The sequence below is a fragment of the Parasteatoda tepidariorum genome, chromosome X2 (assembly GCF_043381705.1).
Source record: "Parasteatoda tepidariorum isolate YZ-2023 chromosome X2, CAS_Ptep_4.0, whole genome shotgun sequence".
Classification (NCBI taxonomy): Eukaryota; Metazoa; Arthropoda; class Arachnida; order Araneae; family Theridiidae; genus Parasteatoda; species Parasteatoda tepidariorum.
In genome coordinates, this window is record NC_092215.1 from 37,092,321 (window position 1) to 37,116,171 (window position 23,851).

Below are 23,851 nucleotides of genomic sequence, written 5' to 3' on the forward strand. Positions count from 1 at the left end.
ACAGTTTATATCCATGAAAGCTGATTCTAAGAGAAAAGTACGCTTCAAGGCGTACATTTCCACCCCATCTTCAATGCGTAATAACTCTCGAGGAGAACCTATTTTTTACGTCAATGATATTGTCTTAACTTCATAATCTTCAAAATATAATAGATAGCGGTCCATGTGCCATTTTCGGAAAAATCTATATCAACCGTTTTCCCCCTTGATTATTTAAATTAGTTAAATCTGAAATTTATTTTTTGATTAATAAAATTTTTTTCCAAGTTTTGATACGTTCGATTTATATCGTTTTTAAGGTATTATAGGTATCTAAGAAAATGAAGGAGACTTATAAATTTGAAGTATCAATCTCGTCTAATTATATTAATTGACAAAAAAAATGAAGTATACTTCATTCACCCTAAGATAAAATGTGACAGCCTGTGACTTTCACAAAACCTTGTTCTATCCCCTTTTAATGCTTGTTAGCGTTTCCTATGTCCACCCATTTTGTGATTGATTAGCAGCTGGATTGCCTAGTACATGACCTATGACAGAACTTTGGATAGGGTGATCAGTCAGTTTACGATAAACGAAAATTTTCACACGTGTAGACTATGCTTCTTATCAAACTGGGTGTGATTTATATCATCTATTTTAACATTGAAGAATTGAGAGTTGGAGATTTAAATAAACATTTTAGAGTTTTAAATGAATATGATAATTCGAATTACATAGTTAGTTATGAATATTACATCAATAATCATAGTATTGGTAAACATATGTTGCCAGCAATTTACTTATATATTATGTAGTAATTAATTTTTTTTTAAAAAAAATGGGACATCATGCAAAAGGGGCATTTTTCAGACTCCTCCTGTTTACCAAGATATTTATGATCTAATAAATTTCGTGCATTGAAGAAAAGTGTGATTGTGGGGGGGGGGGGAAAATAGCTTAAAACCCTATAAGGGAAATAAATTGAATAAAGCAAATATGTCAATTTTTCAAGAGTATAGACAATATATAATGTCTTTTGCCCATGAAAAATCTATTTCAACTGACTGCAATTGTCTCTGCATTTCGAAACTTTACATAATGCACCGATATATAATATTTACTCAAACTTTACTCTATCACAGTAACATTTTATTTTCTGCTATTTCTTATTTTGAATCACATGATGAAGAATCACATCTGGATTGCCAAATATAAACTAAGCTTGTTATGGCGACATTAAGCGTAATAGATTATTGTTGCATACGTTTATTAATCGTATTTCTTGAATGTATTATTTTTTTTTTCAGTTTGTAATTTGGCTATTGACTTTAAAGATATAGCTATAAATTTGGGTGATTTTCCATAGTGCATAAGAAAATATGTAATAATATTTTTATTGCACATTAAGTTCAGTGTGGGTGAAAAATCTTTTTTTTCTTCCTATAATCGCACCTCTATAAATTGTAGCATTATTACATTCTTACATTTATTACATCATTGCATTATAACATATTATTTTGAGGAAATTTCTAATGCTTTTAAACCTTTTCTAATGATTTTCCGATGCGGTGGTATTTTTCGAAAAAGTGGTAGATTTGTTTTTTTAACACATTGCATTTAAAAGAAAGATAAAGAAGAATCACTGTGCTTTTAATAGGATCCAAATAGAAATATTTTTATTGTTAATATGTTATGGCGCACAGAGAATCATGTTTCTGCGTTTCCCCTTTTTCACATTCATGAAAAAGTAATAAAATAAAAAGGAAATAAGGCGTAAAGGGTTAACTTTGAATTCTCAAAATATTGTTTAGAGTGGTAAGCGATTAAAAACTAAAGTTTTTGATTTTTTAGTAATTTTGCCAACATTTTTAAAGTATAGTAACGTTTCATATAATTTTTTTTTATAATTTACAAGTAGTGGCGAGAAAAAAAAAATAAACCAAATTTACTCAACAAAGATTGATGTATTAAAACCAAAAGTTAACTACCACTGTAATAAATTTTCCCTGAAAAAGTAGAATATTGAGAGCCTTGCACCTTTTGTGGATCATTCACATTTTTCTTTAAATGAAGAACTGCAAAGACTGTCATTAATGTGTCAAAAATAAATTTTAAAAATATTATATGTAACTAAAAGAATAAATTTTTTGCTCTACTGTGGTATAATTGAAAACAAAAATTTGTCACTTCGTAAAACAAACCAATTTATAGCATTAAATTAAATTACTGACAATTACCCAATCAAAGAATACTACTTTCCTCCGACAAGATTACCACAAGTCTTATTTCAGAAAAGTTTCAATTTCGTTATCACTAATAACGATAAACAACCTTCGAGATTATTGGAAAATTAAAAATCCAGAAGAATAACAAAATATTGTTAAGCTTGCAAGAAACTACCACAACCATAATCATGATTGTACCAGGGACCTTCTAATATGCTAAAACATAATTAAAGCATCGAGAGTGAATACTGTCCCTGTCTTGTTTAATCTAGATTAATTTCCCTCCATCCTATTCTTCACGCTTTAATCACCCAGCGACTGTCGAAACCTCTACTTATTCCTTTGAAGATAATTAGCTCTATATGGTGGATGCTAAATGCACAACAGAAACTCTGATTATCCCTAGAGACTTGTCACTACGTCCCTGTCTAAGGGATACATTTTCAATTAAGATCATTTTCGTTAACAATGGGTGATTACTTCTCAAGGTATGCATCTAGGTCTTGTCTTGAATTCTTTCTTGAAGAAAATATGCAGAATTCGTTATGGGTAACATGACGAATGATCAAAACTAAAGCTATTTTGTTTCATTAAAAATTGTAGCTATTTAAATGGTTTTGCTTAAAGAGTTTTCAATTAATTCCTCATCTTCTTGTTTCTAAAGAAAGTATAATGCTGCCGGAGATTGGGATGATGTTTGAAATTAAGAATTATGTGGTAATTGTTCAGAGTGATTTTGACATGGGATGTTTTAAGATCAATAATTAAATTAAGATGGATTTTTCAAATTAAGAGATTTATATATTTTGCTGATTTGTGTAACTGTATTTAAAAGCTGATTGTGTGAAGAATCTAGGTTGTTTTAATTGAAAAACAACCATTTTTACCACAATTAGAACATGCCACATGACATATTTGCATGAGTGCTGCTCTGCTAATTTAGTTTTCACACTACACCACGTGGTTCCTGCGAGCGACGGTTGCTTTCAAAATACTGATTTCTTGTTTTTCACTGTAAGCAGCGTCATCTGTTGAGGATCCTTGTAATTAAGTTTGAAATTTGTCTGGAAAGAAAACACAGGTTCCTAAACAGGATGCAGCTAATCGTCCATGTATATTACCTTCCTCTTTTTTTAATTTTTTTTCCTTCAAATTATTGGTTATACTTAAAACAGCCGATATATGCATAATATCTTGTACTTAATTTAAGCACAAACGAATTTTGATAAAATAAGTAAAAAATATCCTTTATAAGCTAAATTATTTTAAAAAAAACTCTCTAAATGCTTGCAACAATATCACAAAATTCAATAAGTTTGTTGAAAACGATATTGCAAAAGGTAAATATTTATAACTTTAAGTCCAGTGAAAATTATTAATAATATCAGCGTCTTTTTTCGCAAAATGAGAACATTGAACTGTATTTAAGCATTAAATAACTTTATAAAGAAACAAATTTTGATTTAAAATAAATTTCAGATTAGTTTTCTCTTAATATTATTCTTAATGTATAACTCTTAAAAATCTTCATTCAATTAGTTTTTCTTTACTGTTTGAAGCGTATCTTTTTAGAATCAGGAATAATAAATGAATTTTCGTTTGAAATTCTACTTTATAAAGCTTTGTGATTTGCTTTAAACTTTTAAATATTACAGGGTTTTTCATGATTTTTATTTATCTCTGCATTTGTATCTAAATAACATGCTTCTTCCCAACTAAAGGAGACAAATGTGTAGCAATGTGTATTTCTTAAGTAGCAATATAAAGTAAAAAATATTTGATCATTTTTTTCTTTAAGTTTTAGCTAAATAAATAATCTATAGAAATTAATAGAATTGTTTAGAGAAGAATTGAGGAAATACATAATATATTATGAATAAAAGAAATGATATTTCTCTTAGGATAAAATTTATTTTCTTTATTATTTAAAACACTTTTTAAAAAATATTCTCTTCTTGATAAATTTCGTTTAAAACTCTTAAGAAACGTTAATTAATCAGAATTTTTTAAACTTAATCTTGGTTTTCCTTTACCAGGCGTGATTAATGTGTTTAAGCTCCGAATTATATATTCTAAAGCTTAATGATGTGCTTAAAACTTATAATTACAACTGGGTTACTCGTATCGTTCGTATGTTTCCTATGTATCTATACCTAAATAAATCACTTTGAACAAGTTATCTCCAGAATTAAAATTTAAAAAAAATCTATGGTGAAGTATCCTCTTTTACATCATCATTACATTTATTTAAAATGTCTCAGTATTTCTCACAATCTTAAGGAGATCAATAACTTTTACTTCTTAAGACATTTAAAATATTACAGCTTGTTGATATGTATAACAATAGCAAAAAAATCAATATGTTTGATGAAAAATTCTACTTTATTAATAGCAATAAACGAAAATTTACATTTTGAAATTCAATATAATTTTATCAATATAAAATCAATATATTATGATATAAAAGTTCATCTCCTTTTCAGTAAAGAAAACAATAATTAGCTGAAGCTATAAAACATTTTCATAGTGATATATCTTGTTTAAAACTCTGAAGAAACTTCATTTAATTCTATTTTTCTTACAACACATGGCTAATACATTTGAGTTTTGAATTGAACTTAATAAAGCTTAATATTAGGCTTAAGACTTATAATTACAACTGGGCTTAAGATTTATGATCTATATTTAAATAAATCTCTATGAAAAAGTTATCTCTAAAATCATAATTTAAAAGAAATCGATGGTAAATTATCATATATTACTTCATTACTTCCTTCATTTAAAATTCTACAATATTTTCCTCAATCTTTAAGAGACAAAAAACTTTTACTTGCCAAAGGAATTTAAATGTTATAACTTGTTTATATGGATTATAATAGCATAAAACTCAATATGTTAGCTAAAATCATCGACTATATTAATAGAAATATGCAACAATTTATATTTTAAAATTCATTATAGTTTATCAATATAATATCAATAAATAATTAATTATAATATTCACTATAATTAAACATCTATCATCAATAGCTAAAATTCATTTATTTTTTGTTTAAAATAAAAATAATAAGCTTGAGCTAAGGAAAAAAAATTCGTGATGATATATCTAGTTTAAAACTCTTAAGAAACTTCATATAATTCGATTTTTTGACTGAATCTTAGTTTTTTCCTAAATGACATGATTAAGTTTTGGTTACCACTTTATAAAATCTTTATGATATTCTTCAAACTTATGATTACAAATGGGCTATTCATGTCCTTTATGTTAACCCTTTGTCTGTATCTAAATAATTCATTTTGGACAAGTTACCTACAAAATTAAATTTAAAAAAAAAAAAAAAAGAAAACATCATCCGTAAATTATCTTCGTTTACTTCCTTCATTTAAAATTCTTCAGTATTTTTGTACAAATTTTAAGGGTTTGTACAATTTTTAAGAGACGAACAACTTTTACTTGCCTAAATATTTAAAATACTATGGCTTGTTCATTTCTAAAGCAATTGCATAAAGCTCAGTATATTTGCTGAAAAAGTTAGCTTTATTAATAGTAATGTTAAAAAATTTACAATTTAAATTTACAATATAATGGTCATCTGTTTTTTCTGTAAAATAAGAATAATAAGCTGAAAGGAAAGAAAAAAAAATCATAATAATATATCTTGCTCAAAACTCTTAAGAAACTTCATTTAATTACAATTTTTGACTGTTTTCTTTTACGAGACGTGATTAATGCACTTAAGTTTTGAATCCCACTTTATAAAGCTTAATGCTATGCTTAAAACTTATAATTACAACTAGGTTATTCGTACCTTTTATTTTATCCCTATATCTGTCTCTAAATAAATCATCCTGAACAAGTTATCTCCGGAATTAAAATTAAAAAAAGTCGTGGCAAATCCTCTTTTTACTTCGTTACTTCCTTTCTTTTAAATTTCCTAGTATTATCCGCAATTTTTGAGTGAGTGCTTTGAATCTAACAGCATCTGACAATGACTAATGTTGGAAACTTTTTTTATCCTAGTTATTTTTCTCGCATCCGTGCATGAAGAGAAAGAAACAGGATGGAGCCTTAGGATAAAAAAAATAGTACGTATCGATCTGTCATTATTTCTCATTTGCTTCGTTCCTTTTCTCCTTTACTAGTACTCGACAGAAATGTTAGATGGTACATAGCCACTACGTGGAGTTAATTAACCCTGTCTGGCTCGAAAAAGTGATGCCGTTAATATATTTCACAAGGCATGATTTTCTTACCCTTTTGCATGTGGTCACATACAAATATTGGTTTTTCCTGCTTTTTTTTAATCGAAAATAAGGAGTAGTTTCGTTTCGTTTTATATGTTGAGAGAAAGAACAAATTTGAAATATTAACCGAAACTTCGAGTATTTATTTCCGCTGTTATTTGATGGTTGCTTGAAATAAATCGAGCTGCAATTATTACTGCAGTTTTCGTTTGGATTTCCGTGTTCAACTTTGAGAAAGAACTTTTAAGCCTAGATTTAATGAAAATATATTTTTTTTACAAACTTTATCAGTTATATTTAAATTTGGAGTGGTGATAGTAAAAAAAAATAAAGTACGTCTAAAATGTCAGAGCTCATCAAACGTTTTTTATGCTGATACTTTCAATTTTGTTGTACAGTTGGCAAAAAAATATCACCCTGAATAACTTTCGTTTTGATGATCGGATTTTCACGTACTAAGTGTCAATCTTAATGGTTCTTGGAGGTGACTTTAAATATGCAAATTATTTAGCGCTAACTATTAATTAAGTTTCAAAATCGGACATAAAAATGTACTTTCTATGAATAAATTTTTTTTTACGTATTTGGATTCTTAACCTTCGAAATATAGGAAGTTTAGTTGGTCAACTTCAGGATCCTTTGTAATAATTTCACTTTTTTCGTTTTTAGTCATATTCTTAAAACTAATTAAGTAATTCAAAAAAAAATTGCACCCACTTATAAAACCCATTTACCCAAAGATTATTTCAAGCAAAAAGTAATTTTTAAAAATATTTTATTATTTTTTATCATTTAATTTAATTGAAGATGAAAAGAAGTTGAATTATAAGGTCTGGATTTTTTTATACCATATTAATCTACAAATTTTTATGTTTAAAAAAAATCTAAAGTTTAAACTGTTTTTATTTAGTAGAAGCTGAGAAAAATTCAAATTAAATATTTTACGAACGTATCCTGAAATTTCATCCATAGTTTTTTCGCTCATAAGCGATTGCTAATCATAGTTTTTTTTTAATTTTAAAATACGACGTTTCTTTTTAAGTCGTCTGAATATGTAATCTTAATTTCGTAAAGAAATTTGAATAAACCTTTTATTCAATGAACGTCGAGTTTTATAAAAGCATTCTTCGGATAGAATATGATTATACATCAGATTGTGCCATATTTAATGAGATTATATTTTATTGTTTAGTTAGTTTTTTTTTAATAATTGATGCAATTTCAGTAATATACATACGTATGCATAGATTTGGAATTATATATTTATCAAATTCATCAATATATATTTCATAATTAATAATACGTAGTCAACGTAGCGTCTCAAAATTTATCAACATCTTATATATCGTCTTAATCTTAAAATAAATTTTTTAATCACTTGCGCGTGTTTCGAAGAACTATTTCTCCAACTATTTAATTAAATTTTAACATTTTCAAAAATATTATTCTGTGCGCTACCACGTAGGGGAGAGTCGGGTAGCCCCGCCTACTTAAGGAATATTGCTTATATTTCTGTATAATATTGAGTAATAATTAATATTTTTTTATGTTTCTATTGTTTTATCAGAATAAACCAGAAAAGAATAGTTTAACTTAAAAAAATAGAAATTTAAAAAAACATGTTTTTCAGCTCTTTTCAAAATGTGTCGGGTAGCCTCACCCAGTTGCAAAAATTGTTTTTTGACTGTTTTTTTTCAGGTTTAAATAAAAATGACCAATGTATTGACAATAGATAAACCTCATTTATCATTTCTATCACAAAATTATTTTATTTATTACATATTTATTTACTTTTAGTGAATTCTATCATTTAATAACAATCATTTAATAACAACAATATTTGTTGTTAAAAATGCATATAGCATTCAAATTTGTATAAATAATAAATTAATAATCTTTACAACCGTACATTTATCGACGAAATAAAATTGGGCGGTAATACCTGACATTCATGTGAGCGGGGCAACCCGAAATCTAATTGTTTTGTAAATTTGTAATTATCGAACAATTTTGCACAGATAAACTTCTTTCTTTGTGCAAATTAAACTTAAGACTACATACTTTAATGCTGTATGTATAGAAAAAAAATGTTTTTAGTATTAAAATGAAGTTTAATTGAAACATTTAATCAATTTTTCTTAATTTCATGACTACTGTATTCAACATATTTTTAAAACTATTGTTTACCATGTTACCAGCTGCATAAATGCTTGAAACTTTGAAAATAATCTTTTTTCAATATAAAAATTAATGTCCGATGGCCCATTGACTTGAAAAAATTTTCTATACGTATGAAATTGACAGTGGGAGTTGGTACCCGACACTCCCCTATATTATTTATTTCATTAATATACTAATAATTTTTTTTAGTACTTTAATTTATGTTTTCATTTAAATTAAAGTTCCTTTTTAAATTATTGTCAAGTTTTGCTTAAAAGAAAACTTCTATTCTTTCTTCTAAACTTTTATTCATACTGCCAGCTAAGAATAAAATCTTGTTTAGAAATGAAAAACATTCTGTTGTTTAAAATTTTTTTATGCAAAATAGCTGCCTATTTACTAAGCATACTATATCAGAGATGCCAACTTGCTCCGGACAGCAAATATATATATTTTAAAGTGGTAGTTTATCAATTGTGTTTCTTGGTTTAATAACTTCTATTTAGTAGATTTTTATCCACCACTATTTATAAATAATTTGTAGGCTTATATAATTCACAACTTTATAGAAAAAATTCTTCACTTCAAATCATGTTCGTATTCTTGTAAGTGTTATCACAATGTCACAAAAACAAAATGTTTTATTCACTGCATGATTTTCATGATGTATGGGGTAGGCATACCCTCCAGCTGCTACGGAATTTCCGTAGTTTCAGAAATCTTCTTTTCAGACAGCAGCAAAATTAATGTCTTAATACTTAAAAAAAATTAATTTTAGCGTAACTTGTCCACTATTACTTATAAAAGTGCAGGTCATATGGCTAGATTCTTAAGTTCTGATAAAAGTTTTATGAGAGATCCATTTGCTTTAAAAATTTCTACTTTGGTTCGCTAACACTAAAAAGAATTATTTTCAAAATCCTCATAAGTTGGAGGGTATGGGGGTAGGAGCCGCTGCGCGGCCTAGGTACCCAGTTTGTTTTAAAGATAGAAAAAAAAGAAATAAGAAAACTTCAGCTGGTATACCAGTATAAAACCGTGTATTTTACAGCTACAGCTAGCAATACTTCTATTTAGAAAAGGAAGCCTTTTTCTTAAGTATACTCTGCTATTTTAACAAAAACAACCGGAATTCGAACCCAGGTGCCCTTATCGGAAAGCGAAAGCTCTGTCCCCTGAGTTACGGCAGTTCTAGAGGCTGGTTAATAAGAAAAATCTTAAACTGTCTTTATCTTATAAATCTTATGGAAATCATATTTAAGTGTAAAAATGTTTAAAAATAAAGTGGTCCAAATTATGAAAATGTTTGATTTATTAGTCGTTTCGAAAAGTTAAATCTAACAACAAGTATAATCAGGTTGGGTATCAAGCCGACAATGAAGTTGAATCACAATTCTATTAATACGGTTTTCAAAAATGTAAAACAATTGCTGAAAAGTAAAAGCAAGTATCGAATAAAATCTTAAAATTATTTAAAAAAAGATTAAGTTATCTTACGGTAAACAAAACTGCAAGGCAAAATCTAGAATTCGTATTGACAGTTTTAATCCGTTTAGAAGTAGAGCGAAAAACAGAGAAAAGTTGTTTGGTGAAAAACAGCTTTAAACCATCGGAATATACGAAAAGAGTCTGGAAAACGGTAACGTAGCACGCGGTGAAAAACAGAAAAAAAAACAATCTATTTTTTTCTAGTAAAATTTACATATTTTAAAAGAAGAATCCATTTTGGATTTAGGGATTTCAAGTCTAAAATTAGCTTTGTTCTGAAAGCTACTTTTTTTTTCTCCCAAATGATATGTTTAGTTTTGTTTCTTTTTTGTCTGAATGCGAAAGTTTATAAAAAATGTATGCATATATGTATAGATATACACTTATCTGCTCCTTTGAAAATAACACATAAGTACCATAAGTAAAAAAAATATGCTCAGTATTATCTACTAAAAATTTATAAGGAATATTTAATATAAATGAAGCATAAATTCAGTTTATAAAGACAATTTTTTTAATGATTCGCAAGCTTATTGTTGCTCATCCTACATATGCAAAATTGAAAGGAAGTGACCAGATACAGCTTTCAATAGGAAGCTTAAGGTGAGAAAAGTTACCTTTGCAGTCAAGATAACTTTGCCTACCAGGTTTCTTGAAATTTTTATTAACTGAAAGAAAAGGTGATGAAAATATACTTCATACCATAAACCAATTCTAGAAATTATTTCCTCTTGCAAGTTTAGAATTTAGTTTTCATCTTTTCCAACTATTGAGTCGTACAAACGAGTATTCATAGCAAATAAAAATTTGGAAGGCAAAATAATGATGTGGGTGGTGTATCGATAAAGTGAAAAATTTAAAAGAAATTAAAATTTATAAGTTTAATTAGCATTTGAAAATGGATGATTTAACCCGTTTTGTCCCGAATTTATATATGGAAATGATACAAAAAGTGAATTTTTGGAAAAAGTGGTTTAATATATTATCGAAATTAATTGGTTTTTCCACTGTTATGGCATTCAAAAAGACTTTGATAGATCAAAAAGTACTTGTTCCTTATAATTCTAGATCTAATCAGAAATAACTAAATCATTGTGGTATTTGAGAATCTTTTAATTCACCCAGATAAATGAAAATGCTGAAAAAAGTTTCCCACCACAATGAATGTCTTTGAAAAAAGGAACTGTCCTAAATATATGACGCTGGGCGTTAACCGGTTAATTATAAAAGAATAAAACAATTTATTTAAGATATCAAAAGGAACATTTACTTAAAATTGAACTATTTAATATTTTCAGTATATGCTGACCGGCCTGTGCAGAGGGCAGGGAACTGTCCTTGCATCAGAAAGGTTCTTGGTCCGAATTCCGGGCATGGATGTTCTTTCCCTCTCTGTCCATACAGTGGGAGCGACGTTGGCCAATCTAATATGGTCCCCCTGTAAGACAGGTCAATAAGAATCCCCCGTAGATGCCTAAATTGACGGATGTTATCACAGGCTGGCATTAGAAGAAAAAAATAATAATAATATTTTTAGTGTTCGAATTGTAAGGGATTATATTGAACGTTGGTCGCATGTCAATTAGAAAAAATCACAATCACGGAAAATAATTATTTTTAATTACGTTTGCGAAATAACTTTATTTAAATATCCTCGAAAATATTTAAATTATAAAAAAGAAGATATTTGAAAATATAAACTGAAATCGGAGAAGGGGCGGATTCTGCACTTTACATTTAAAATATTCGAATTAAAACTAACTATATTAGATTTTGCTGTTAACAAGACGATAAAGATAAGACTAAAAATTAAAAGCTACGAAAATTAATAATTTTGATTAAAATTTAAGAATTATTTAATTATCAAGACTTTATTTATAGTGGAGAAATGGACAACTATTAAAAAATACGCACTTAATATTTTAAATATTCGAATAACAAATGATTACATTAGATATTCTAGTGCTTTTTAGTGTTTAAAACGTAATTTAATCGAAAAAACTTCGCACTTGAGTGTATATATGCGTTTTTACGGCATATTGATGAATCAATAATTTTTTCGCGGCATGAATAAATTATGAATAAATGAATATTTTATTTCAACTACTTTCGCCGCTAATTTAATAATGATAGCCATTTGCAATTCTTTTCCAGCTACTTACAAATATCTCAAAATATTCTTTAAACTAGGTCGACTTTTTTCCTCATTATAGGTATGAAAAAAGTATTTTGGACTTAAGCAGAACAGGTTTTCAAACTTAGCTTACTAAAGATTAAAACATTAAACGTGGAATAATGCATCGATTTATTGATAGTTCTAGATAATTTATTTTATCTTTGCTGGCAAAATGAACTCGCTTACTGATTGCATTTAATATCAATTGATTTTTCGTTCAATAACTAAAGGCCAAAGCAGTACGCAAGCATATTTTTGGCGAACAATCAAATGCGCCGCGAGAAATATGTTATAATGAAAGAGCTAATATAAATAGTGCATTAAAAATCGCGCTGATTCTTTTATCATTTTGTTAATGAAATATCCAATACAAAGTACTAGTTTTCTACAGTACTTCATCGAAATTACTTTTATTTCTTAGGCTTCGTGTAATGCTGTTTATTAAATCTTGTATTTTATACTTAATTCTTTATGAAGCGGGGTATACAAAATATTCTTTTATTTTATGAAAATAAACTTAAGCTTGCTTCAGGGCATCTTTCTGCTTTGTTTTTAAAGCTCATTGTTTGCGAAAAAATTCGAAATTTGTTGATAGAAGGATTTAAAAAGCGAATATAATTGTTTATTTTTCATTTTCTCTTTTCTTTCACTATGTTTGTATTACTGCATTAGCTTAATTACATATGCCTAAAGGGATTTAAGCTTTTAATACAATATTTCACTCTCATTACTTTGTTTTATTAAAAGCTGTTTGTATATTCGAAAGAAATATTATCAAAATGAAAGTGATTTAATAATTTACAATATGCATAATATTTTTTTATTTCTTGGTACTAAAAATGTATGCCCAAGATTATAAAATAGTTAGCGGAAGAAAATATAAATATAAATAGTTAATGGGTGTAAAATAAAAATTTTAATAGTTAAAATACCGTTAAATAAATCTGATTTAATTAGCCTTTTAGAAAAATAAAAGTAAAATTTTATTTAAAACTTAATAAATTTTACAACTTGGTTTATTAGCTTCAATTAAATGACTAAGAATTTAAAAAAATATATATATTATGCTTTTAAAAAGTAACACTATGTATTAAGGAGTTTATTGGATTTTAATATCATTAAGTAGAAAATTTAAATAAATTTCACTACACAAAAATATTGAAATTTAAAAAATTGCTATAAATTTAGTAATTTATATTTATATGTTTACATTAGGAAATAACAAGTTTAACGACAAATTTTTATATAAAAAGAATCAAAATACACAAAATTGATTTGAATTTTGTTAAAATGTATTTAAATTCTGAATTTATTTTAATATAAAAATATTATTCACTGCTTTACTTTTCAAATTTAATATTTTGAGAATAGAATTTACTGACTGATATTATTTAGAAAATTTTTTTTTTTCTTAATAATTTAGAAGTTAAAAAGCAAGGATGCAGTGTGTGGGATTAATTAATTAAACACTTAATAAGTTTTTTTTTAAAATTTTTATCAGATATGGTAAATATATTAAATCTTAATAATTTATAGGAATTTGACTCAAAAATTTTATCTTTGTTTTTTTCCTGTATATAATTAACAAAAGTACACATATATGTACAGTTAATGTTCAAAATGGTATTTTTATTTAAATACATTCTTGAATATGTAATTTAACATTCCGTTTAAGCATGTAAGAAAATACATAAATTTTTAAAATTCTTACATCTTCCAGATGGCCAAATTGTATGAAATTATTTCCCTTATAAATTTTTATCTTTATTTCGCGGGCATAAATATGGATGTTATTTTCTTTTCTGAATCGCTTTTGTTTTTCGATTTTTTTTGGCTGCTTGAATTCATAGTAAAATCAATCAACCATGTATAAAAAAAAACTTTTTTTTTCTTACAATAAAATCTTACGGAATATCTACCCTATGGAGAATAGTTATTTTCCGTTTGAATTTTAATCAGCTCGATGCAGCTGGAATAAAAAACAAATACCTTTTTTCCATTTATATAATTTTTTATTTGAATTTTAAATATTAGGCTTTCATTTTTTTCAAATTTTAACTTAACAGTCAGATATTTAAGTAGTTAGTATATTAGTTTGAATTTAATTCCCAGAATTTTAACTGCTCCCTCTTACTTTTGTTGATTGGAGGTTTTTTTTTTACTTAAAATTAATATATTTTGAAAAAGTATATGGTATTAACAATTAAATTGTGCTTTGAATTATGCAATTCTGCCACTAATTTTTTCAGACAATAAATCCTATACTACTACACTGTTAGAACTTGCACACAAATGATTTAGTGGTAGTAAGTCCATTCGAATGACCATATATTTTACTGTTAGAAACAATTATTTACTTTTAAGGTTTTGAAAATTTATTATCCATTTACATTAGGATGGATTCAAAATTATAAAAATTAAATATGATTGGGCATCGGCCGACATTGGTGGTTGAGTTGTGTTTTGTCAAATGAACTGTGGAATGTGGCTTAATGAGTTTATCTGGTGGCGTCATCAATCATTGGAAATGAGGAATACGGAAATTTTTTGGGTTTAGCAGCTTCGTGTTAGTGCCAACACATTGCATGAACCCAAAGTTCCTATTCCGATAGTCTAGGGTCACCAACTGATGAACCGAAGAAACTAGAAACTCTTTATGTGTTTAAAGAATGAAAGAAATATTATGGTGTCAACGATTTGGTTTGTATATCCTTCAGCCGGTGATGAGATTAGCCCTCTCTGTCAAAGTTGTAAGGAAGTAAGTGGCTTCATAAGGTGGGCCCAGTTGATGCATATAAAATTTTGATTGTTTAAAGATAATGAGAGATCACTGTCAGTAAATGACTTTTTTCACAGTTAGAAGTTTAAAAAAATTTATTATTATTTGATTGCTTTGGTTACGTATGATAAATTAGCAATTTACCCTCCAAGATTTAAATCTTTGCTAAAAATTTTTTAGAAATGTACGTGCTATGCCCTAAACCATGGATTTTTTTTCGTCCAGTAAAGCTTGCAGCTAAAAGTTAACAGGGCAAACACTCAGAATGTTAAATACAATTTTATGTAACCTTTTCTGGAGAAATTTCGAACAGTAAATTTACGCAGAATCACAACAGCTTTCTCTCATTTTTGTGGTCATTTTCTTAAAGTAATAATGTTTAAAAAAATATGTTATTAACATGAATAATGCGCTCTCAATTATGCAATTTCGGCACTAACTGTTAGAGGCAATAACTGCTATACTACTACGAGCAGTTTAACTTTCAAAACTTTTCAATTCAAAGCAATAATCAAGTTTATTTAAAGAATCCCTACTGATGATTTTAACTTATACCCTTTTGCCAGGAAACACGTCTCTCTATCGATTTATCGATACTTGCCACTAATTCATTTTGTCATCCCCTTTTGAAACTCACCGCTTGACTTACATGGTGTGAGTCTCAATAGCTGGTAAAGAGCAATTGTAGATTGCATATTTGCAAGCACAAAACACTTTCTCCCAAGGGTCCACGGGCGTTGCTTTTAAATTAAGATATTCAAGAAGAATTAACTCAAGGACACTATTTTATATGCAAGACAGGAAAGCAAGATCTTGGAGATTTGGGGGTAGTAATTTCAGCATTGAATACTGAATCAGTTTAAATAAACCAGCACGATTAAAAGTAGTTGGAGCAAAAGCATTAAATGATTTGGTGCAATTAAGCTTGAAGGGGTATTTATTTAGCAGGCATGAATAAAAATTGCTTTCATTTGGTGAAAATGAAAGCATTACATAATAATTAAATATTCATAGCGACTAATTACTAGCAGATAAATATATTGTAAAATAATAACTATTTATTTTACTATGCTTCTATTCATTTAAGTTTTATTATGAATATCAAATTCACTACTTTAAGAACTTTAGAAATGTCGAAGTTTGGAGTTTCATTGAAAACGGTTTAAATTTGCACAATAATATTGGCATCTTTAAACACACGTTATACAACGCAAATTTGTAGAAACATTAATAAAGTATATAATTCTAAACTGTATCAGTACAAGTTGAACTATAGCATTGTTCAGTTTGTAAATTGAATATGTTTTCCACTGTTCAATTGAGCTAAAAGAAAAACTTTACTTTTTTCCTAGATAATTCCAGAAATACATTTTGAAAAAAAAAATATCCATAAACTCTCTATCATCTTTAGCTTGAAATTATTAACTATTTATTTAAAAAAATAAAATCTAAAATAACATTCAAGTCTTAAATAACTTTTTGTTTTTGTAGATTTTATCTTTTCATAATTTGTTTAGGGATAAAACTAAACTTATTATATCACATTTAATTTAGATATAACGAGAAATGTCACATTATAATTAATGAAATTTTCAATAAAGCTACAGCTAAGAATAAAGATTACTAACAAACGTTTTAGGCGAGAAAGGGTTCACTAAGATGAAAGTAACTTTTTTTAAATTTGAAATGATAAACCTTACCGAATCCAGTTTTTTCTATACTTATCGATCAATCAAGTTTAAAAATCAAATATGAATGTGGCAGAAATAGTTTAGGAGTATTCGGGTGGCAGATTCAGCTACAAAATCTATTCATATGCATAAGGAAAAAAACATACAATATAGAGCAATGATTGCGTTTCAAAATTTCTAAGTAACATAGCAAAAATAATATTTGTCAAAAAAATATTTTCATAGCAAAAATTAATTAAATATTAGAGCTAATACTACATCATTAAAAATATTTTCTTAGACATTGTAGATTTGGGAGGGCTATTTCTATTTATAGATCAATCAAGCGTAAAAGAGTATATGAGAAGTTAGACTTGTGAGAAAGAGGAGCGGCATAACTAGATTCGAGCAATACTACTACAAATAACAGCTTCTACAAGAAATCCTTTTCATAGACATGAAGAAAATAATAGAAGACATAGATCAATGAGTGTGCTCCAAAAATTAATAAATAGCAATAAGAGGCATTGAAAAACATAGTTTGTAAAAGCAAATATTCCATTATCCTTAATACGAAACTAATCAAACACTTGAGCCTTTTCTTGAGTCTGCTCGTTAGAATCGTGAGAAAGAGGAGCGGCATAACTAGATTCGAGCAATACTACTACAAATAACAGCATCTACAAGAAATCCTTTTCATAGACATGAAGAAAATAACAGAAGACATGTGTGTGATCTACAAATTAATAAATAGCAATAAGTGGCATTGTAAAACGTAGTTTGTAAAAACAAATATTACATTATCTTTAATATGAAACTAATAGCACTTGAGCCTTCTCTTGAACCTGCTCGTTTTACGTTGCAAATCGTTCATACAAGAAGTTAGATCTATTCGTTTATTTGAAAAGGATAAGCGGTATAAATAGATGCAATACTACGATAGATCACAAGACATCTACAGATTTCTTTTTCATAGACATGAAGAAAATACTGAGGACATAGACCAGTATGTATGCTCAAAGAATTAATAAGTAAATTTAAGTAGTATTGGAAAAATCATAATTTGAGAAAAAAAATGATTGCGAAACTGCTCAAACACTTAAACTTCTGCTTAAACTTGCTCGTTTTTCGCATAAAGTCAAAATATTAAAAAATTAAGCTATTCAACCACTTAAGCTTTTACCAAAACATTTTTTGATGCACAAAAAATATTCAATAAAGCATTCTTAAAGCATAATGGATTTCAGAAACTATATTTATTTTAAAATAAAATGGAAAGAAATAATGACACTAATGAACTAATTAAATGCCAAAAAAAATTAAAAACAAACATGTAACAATAAAAGAAGACAAATTAATCTATTTGAATTAAACTTAACTCAACTGATGCTAATCTAATCAGCAGAAACTTTAATTGTTTTTGAAAATGGCTATTAGCATCTACTTAAGCAAATTCGCTTTGCTTCTTTTATGTTTTAAGAACTAATTATATAAAACTATAAAAACATTGTGTAAATAAAATTTCATTCTTCAAAAGCCCCAGCACTAAATTACATCATTGGAAAAAGAGTTATCATATTTATCAAGCAAAATAGCCATGAAGTGTGGAAAATTCGAGAAAATAAAGTGGATGATCAGAATAAAGTAAAGAAAAGGTACACCTCGGGATAGAGTACCCTTTCTTTGTCCCTCAGATCGTCAAGCTTATCTCCGGTACGACTAGGAAGCCCCTGGCAGCAATTTCCGCCTAAATGTAATGTCTTTTTAAGTCAGTGGGAACTTATTACAAGTATAGTGTGATAGGATCGCTCCGTTCACACTTGCTCGACTAGGGCATTTTTTTCGTACCTTTTATTCGGTCATAACTCGTATTTGCTGCAGGGAACTGTTATCTTTGACTCTTTTCCTATGTTAAACATCTTTGAATCATACTCTGGCAGAATGACATAGAACTTTTCATTTATGGAAACAATTTCCTCTTCTGTAGCAGGATGGAAGGCATAAAAAGAGATTATTGCTTAGGTTCAACAGAGGGAATTTTAAAGTATCGAATGGCACTCATGCGTGATTTATGAATTTCTTAAGGCTTTTTATTAAGATTCTTACCTAGTTTATGAAAAAAAAAATTGAAGAACTAAACTATTTTAAAGAGTTTAATGTCGTAATGAAATTAATTCAAGGGCATAATGCAATTTATAGTATAAAAATATTAAGTTAGCATGGCATGGATGATTTTATGTTGACTTATCTATGGTAATCGATAATAATAGTAGTATCATTGTAATGCATATAAATAACTATGTAAGAAAGTCCTACACGATATTGGCTTATTACAGTTATTATACTAAAGCATTATCAAATATTGTTGCATTTCGAAAAAAAAATTAAGAGTATTAACGTTAGAAAGTTTGGTAATTTCTATATTGTTTGTGTGTATATTAAATAGACATAAAATAATATTGAAATATAATCATGCTAATTTAATAAAAACATATTATAAATTTAATCATCTGAATGTTATGGTATTTTAATCGATTTGATTAACGGAAATATTTGATTAAATGGAGCACTGATTTTTTTAATTATACTTATACATTAGTTTCGTAGATAACTGAGCTTCATTTTCTTTACAACTAATAATTGAAATTAATTTGAAATAGTATTGAAAGTATCAAATGGCACTCATGCATGATTTATGAATTTCTTAAGGCTTTTTATTAAGATTCTTACCTAGTTTGTAAAAAAAAATTGAAGAACTAAACTATTTTTAAGAATTTAATGTCGTAATAAAATTAATTCAAGGGCATAATGTAATGTATTGTATAAAAATATTAAGTTAGTATGACATGGATGATTTAATGTTGACTTATCTATGGTAATCGATAATAATATTAGTAACATTGTAATACATATAATTACTATGTAAGAAAACCCTACACTATATTGGTTTATTACAGTTATTGTACTAAAGCATGGTCAGATATTGTTGCAGTTCGAAAGAAAACTAAGAGTATTAACATTAGAAAGTTTGGTAATTCCTATATTGCTTGTGTGTATATTAAATAGACATAAAGTAATATTGAAATATAATCATGCTAATTTAATATAAAACATATTAAAGACTTGATCATTTGAATGCTATGGTATTTTACTCGATTTGATCAACGGAAATATTTGATAAAACGGAGCACTGATTTTTTTAATTATACTTATACATTAGTTTCTTAGATAATTGAGTTTCATTTTCTCTGCAAATAATAATTGAAATTAATTTGATGTCTTCCTTTTTATAGTCTTTTTTTGTAATAAAAATGAGGTACTTTTTACCTACTGATTTGTATTTTATACCCAAAACTACGTTAGGTTATGGGATAACTACTAAAATACATAAGGGGCCATTTTGGAAATTCCCGTCATTCGAGGTTTAAAGTTTTATCGATACGATTCTATAAGACTTACACATGAATAATTAAATAAGTACTTGAATTTAATGAAATTATTAAAATTCAGAAGCATCCAACACTTTTTTTAAGTTATATTTTGATTTACAGAGCAACAAGAAAAAGAGAGGCGCCAAATTGTCCACCTACGTCTTTCTAGTGTTAAAGCTTTAAATTATCTTTTGGAATTTTAGATAGTTTTATATTATGTATAATGTTGCTTAGAGAACTGAGAAGTTGTTGGCTCTAAATGACATTCCAAGAAAATGATTAAAATATTTTTGAAGCTTATACGCAACTATTTTTTATGGATGTTAAGTTTCTTCAGTTTCATTTTTTTTGGCAAATTTGTTTACAACTGTTGTAAATTTTTTGGCAAATAGATAATTTTTTTTTAATCACGAGCTCTCATTATCAACGTTTTGATATGTAGCTAAGAAGAAAATTTTTTATAGAAGTAGTGGATAATTTGTTGCAAAATATACTTGGAACATTCTCTTATGGCAAATACACTTAAAGAATCTCGCTTGGATTTTTCCACTGAGATAATCAAAATTTAATGATTTGGTAATTTGAATTAATGTTATGTAGATAAATTAATATAAGGATAAATTTATAAGATATAAGGATAAATTGTTGATAGTTATAAGGATAAAATATATTTTCTGTTTCAATCATGTTTTTGGGCTTTATCCTCTACTCTCTTAGCTCTAAACGCATTACTTTAAGTAAAACTTTTCAACATAAAAGTAATTTTCACAGAATACATATATTATTGATTAAAATGTAACTGTTCTGTTACTGCTTTCATTTATTTTTTTGCAAATAAATTTCACTTGTATTTAGAAAACTAGATTAAAACATTTCAGAAATTAATTTTTTATTGACAAAACATAAAATCTATAATTTTTCAAACATTGTAAATTGCATTGTATATTCTAGATTTTATTGCACAGTATTTAGATAAATATAAATTGCAAAATAATAATTTAAAATATTAGTATTTTAAAATATGCACCAAAAAAATTAAAAGGTTCCCTGCTGTTCGAAGTACATTCACCTAAAATAGATTGGAAACACAAGAATTTTTGTTAATCCATTTTATTTATAGATGTATCATAACATGAATATTTTGATTCAACATTTACAAAAAAAAACTTTTTATGTCCATTCAATGCACGATTCCATCCTCCAAATTAAAAATACCTTATTCCCAAAGCTACTACAGAATTCAATCTTTTATAAAGCGAAAAATATTTAGGATGTAGAAAGAATATATATTTGACTTTCTCCTTGATTTTCGCCGTCCAATACTTCCCCTAAGGATGGTGAACACAAAGACCTAAGGAACAGTGGAAAACTTTCTTATCGAAGAGAACCGCAGAGTCGCTCTGTTTGAACAGTTGCAGATGTGCCTCGGGAGCTAAAGCATCTCTGCCTTAGTTGTTGACACTGTCCTCTCCAAATTAAGCCTGAATACCATCAACCAGCACGAAGTCCAATGGTAAATAAATGCAATATACGTTGACGCCAATCAATGCCAGTCGCTTATTTCTTAGATGAAGATGAGCAATAAGGTTTTACAGAATAAACGTCCAAGTAATAAACTTTCCAGTTTCTCATAATTAAGGTTCTTATAAGCTTAAGGTTTACTTATAGTAGTGGATAAAATGTATATGGTAACTAAGAAAGATTATATTTCAGTGAGATTCCTATTTAGTATCTTTATGTATTATATTGGTAAATGTTTTTTTCCTGTATAAAAACAACTCATTAAAAAAAGATATTTATGAATTATTAATAGATTTTAACAATTTAGATAGAGAATATTATCTACAAATGTCATATTTCTTTTAAGAAGAAACAGATCCCTCCAGAATCTTTGTTTTTCAGAATATTTTAATTTATAAACCTTTAAAGAAACTTTTTTACTTGTTTTAATATGAATTTATTTAGAACAAAAAATTAATTTTTTTTAAAATAAAACTTAAATAATATCTATAAGCTTCTCTCGTTGCAAAGAACTACAGACCAGAAATTATTTTGAGCAAAATTGTGTTTTTTAACAGTGTTAGACTCTATCAAACAAAGCTATTCAACTTTTAAATTTCAATTTTATTTTCAGATACTTTTTCAGATTACATGGTAACTCTCCTTGCTAGTATAATTATTTTTCTAACATAATTATTTTACTAGCATAATTTAATTAATTGTATAATTAAATTACTTGTATCAAAGCACAAAATTGTTCTGAACTGTTGCGGATGTGCCTAAAAGCATCTCTGCCTTAGTTGCTGACGCTGTCCTCTCCAATTTAAGCCTGAGTACCGACAAGAAGTACGCAGTACAATGGTAAATAAATAGTATATACGTTGACTCCAATAAATGCCAAATACTTCTTTCTTAGATGAAAAAGAGCAATAGGTTTTACAGAATAAAAGTCCAAGTAATAAACTTTCCAGTTTATCATCTTTAAATTTCTTATAAGGTTTCTAACTTTCGTTTATAGTTGTGGATAAAAGGAATATGGTTGATAGAAAGAATCAATTCATTGAATCTAGTATTTTTATGCTTTATGTTTTTTTTTTGCTTCTTGTATAAAAACAACACTTTGTTATTGAAATCGTATTTATGGATTCTAAATGGATGTCAATAACTTAATTAGAGATAAATACCTGCAAATGCCAGATTTCTTCAAGAAGAAAATCATTCACGAATTATTTTTCCTCTAAATACTTTTATTTCATAAACCTAATCAAAAGCTTTTATTTTTTTAAGTGTTTGATATTTATTTATTTAGAAAAAAGTCTTTTTTAAGACGAAAACTTTATCAATGTCTGTATGTACGCTTGTGCCGTTTCAAAACACTGTAAGTAAAAAAGTATTTTTTTTTCTTTGCAAAACTGTATTTTTAAACAGTGTTAGCCGCTTGAAATTAAGATTATACAACTTTTGAACTTCAATTTTATTTTCAGATAATTTTTCATATGGCACCATTACTTTTCTTACTAGTATGAATAGTTAAGATAAAAAGGTAGATTCGATATTATTGTGTAAATGCTGCGGCGCAGATGGGATGCCGGTTGTTCTTTTATATATATATTTATATTTTCTGAAGCTTTAATTACAAGTAAAAATATATGGTATGTTTTTATTTTCTTAATTTAAAAAAAAAAATCAATTTGCAGATACTAAAATTTCTGTTAGATTGTCGGACTCATATTTGTTCTAAAATATAAAATCCGAAAGAAGTAGTTTTTTTCTTCATTTATATTAGAAAAAAATTAAAATTTAATTTTATAAATTAAAAAAAAAAACTCTGAATTACGGTTTCTCTTGAATCTAAATAACAGCTGATAACTTTCAATTTGAAAATCTATTTTGAAGTTTGCAGTGTTTCGAAAATTTTACCTTTAACGCAAAAAGAGACACCAGTTTCTAATGCTGTATTTCATAAAAAGGAAAAAAAAAACTATTAAAATGCTTAATATAATATTTTTCACTTCTTTTTGACTTAAATTAATATAATTTAATGAAAAATCTATGAAAAGGATGTTTTATTGAAATTCTGCACCTTGGTATATGCTCCGAGCCAACATCTCGTGAAATTTGATAAATTTATCTCAAGTACATTTAAAATAGAATTTGGGTTCGGGCGCACAAGTGGGTCGTTTTTTAAATAATCT

The 23,851-nt window shown here is 27.2% G+C and overlaps 1 long non-coding RNA gene across 1 annotated transcript in view; it reads right to left on the reverse strand.

Annotated features, from left to right (window-relative positions):
• Positions 1-23,851, reverse strand: part of LOC139427210 (uncharacterized) — a 75,849-nt gene that overhangs the window by 11,700 nt on the left and 40,298 nt on the right. The window lies entirely within an intron of this gene.